Here is a 2,567-nt window from a genome sequence, read left to right on the forward strand (position 1 = left end):
GAGGAGGAGGAGGAGGAGGAGGAGGAGGAGGAGGAGGAGGAGGAGGAGGAGGAGGAGGAGGAGGAGGAGGAGGGAGAGGTAAAGGAATTCAGCAAGGAAGAGAAGGAAAACAAAACAAAACAAAACAGACACACACACACACACACACACACACACACACACACACAGAGAGAGAGAGAGAGAGAGAGAGAGAGAGAGAGAGAGAAATAGGTAGGTAACTTGCTGGCGGAGGGGCGAAGGAGGGCAAACGGGGGATGGAGAGAGCCGGGGAAGGGGGGAACTGCCAGTGTAAGGTAGCAGGGGAGTGCCGGGGGTGCCGAGGGGGGAGAGTGCCGGGGGGTGCCGAGGGGGAGAGTGCCAGGGCGGCGGGGGTCGCGTAGCAGCTGGGGCCTGGGAGTCAGTGAGGCACGGACACCCGCCGCCCGCACAGTGCCGCCGCGCCGCCACACACCATCACCCACAGCCGCGCCCTGCATGTCGCCCTCACGCCCGTAGGACAGTCACGCCCCCATCCCGCCCCTGGCCCGAGTAGCTCCCGCACCGCCGCCCCCACCCCCAGCCGCGGCACGGGCGTGGAGCACTGTGGGCGGCGGCGTGGGCGGGAGCAGCCATGGAGGGTGTGCAGGCCCTGTGGCGCGCGTTTGGGCGTGGGCGTGGGCTAGGATGAGGAGGAGGAGCTTCAAGGAGGTGGCCCTTACCCTGCCACACGCCCAACACGCGGAGACACACACACACGCACACACACACGCAAACACGAACACACACACACGCTCTCAAGATTCAGACGGGCCAGACACAGAATCCTCGCCTGTCGGAGAGACCACCACGCCCACGAAGACCCAGCACGCCCTCAGCAAGCCCCTCTCGTCGCGCCACGCCCCCAAGACTCCCTCCCCGCCGTGCCCCGCCCAGCCCAGCACGCCCATGGAGGGGGACGACCTGGATGCACGGGTGGAGGGGTGGGTGACCGCTCTCAAAACAGCCCTAGACCTCGACATGCGGGCCAGTCACCAGGACGCCCTTGTGGCTTATAACAGGTGAGAAGGCAGGTGCTGGGGCAGACACACGCACACACACACACACACACACACACACACATACAGTCAGTCATAAATCAACATGTGTATGACAAAAGATATGAAGGATGATGATATGTTTGGTTCTATACACGTACATACATATATACATACATGCTACATACTTACACACACACACACACACACACACACACACACACACACACACACACACACACACACAGACAGACAGACGTTGCTGCAAGAGAAATTTTCCGACAGTGGTATGTTTGCTTGGTTCTTACAAGCAAACATTATCTTTCCTCCTCCTCCTCCTCCTCCTCCTCCTCCTCCTCCTCCTCCTCCTCCTTCTCCTCTTCCTCCTCCTCTTCCTCCTGCCTCATTTCCTTAATCCACTTCCTCCCACCTAATGGTCCAAATTGTACACACACACACACACACACACACACACACACACACACACACACACACACACACACACACACACACACACATACTTAAAGAGGACAGCAGGAGGGTTACACAAATATACACCCATTAGTACAGGGAGCTTACACACACACACACACACACACACACACACACACACACACACACACACACACACACACGTGACTTGCCTACAAATTGAGAGTAATTTTTTTTAATCCAACAAGGAAAAAAAATATATAAAAAAAAAGGAATGAAATGGAATACAATGTTGTTCTTTTATTCCTTTTTTTCTTTCTTTCTTTCTTTCTTTCATTCATTCTTTCTTTCTCTTTTGTATTTATCATTCATTCATTCATTCATTTATTTATTTATTTATCCACGAATTCTTGCTTTCATTTCTTCCGCTTTTCTTTTTTCCTTCATTTTCTTCCTTCTAATTTTCTTCTTAATCCTTTTTTTTGTTTTTGCTTTTTATTGATTTATTTTCCCTTTCTTTTCTCTCTTTTTCTTTCTTTCTTTCTTTCCTAATTTCTCGCTTTTTCTCCTCTAAGTATTAACCAGCATTTTTTTTCCATTCTTTCAAATATTATGAGAGAGAGAGAGAGAGAGAGAGAGAGAGAGAGAGAGAGAGAGAGAGAGAGAGAGAGAGAGAGAGAGAGAGAGAGAGAATTTGAATTTTTACTTTTTAGAGACAGTGATAAAAAGTTTCCTGAAATTACTGGACGCACCTCTCTCTCTCTCTCTCTCTCTCTCTCTCTCTCTCTCTCTCTCTCTCTCTCTCTCTCTCTCTCTCTCTCTCTCTCTCTCTCTCTCTAATCGGGTAATCTCATCCATTACATCTTCTCTCTCCGGAAGTTGATGTTTGTTCTCAAATTGCTGTCTTCTTCCCTCCTCCTCCTCCTCCTCCTCCTCCTCCTCTTTCTTGATCTTCGTTATTCTCTTTCATTCTTTGTTTCATCCTATTATTCTTGTTGTCCATGTCATTAATTTGGTTTCTCCTCCTCCTCCTCCTCCTCCTCCTCCTCATCCTCCTCCTCCTCCTCCTCCTCCTCCTCCTCTTCCTCCTCCTCCTCCTCCTCCTCTAATAATTGTTTTATA

The sequence above is a fragment of the Scylla paramamosain genome, chromosome 40 (assembly GCF_035594125.1).
Source record: "Scylla paramamosain isolate STU-SP2022 chromosome 40, ASM3559412v1, whole genome shotgun sequence".
Lineage (NCBI taxonomy): Eukaryota > Metazoa > Arthropoda > Malacostraca > Decapoda > Portunidae > Scylla > Scylla paramamosain.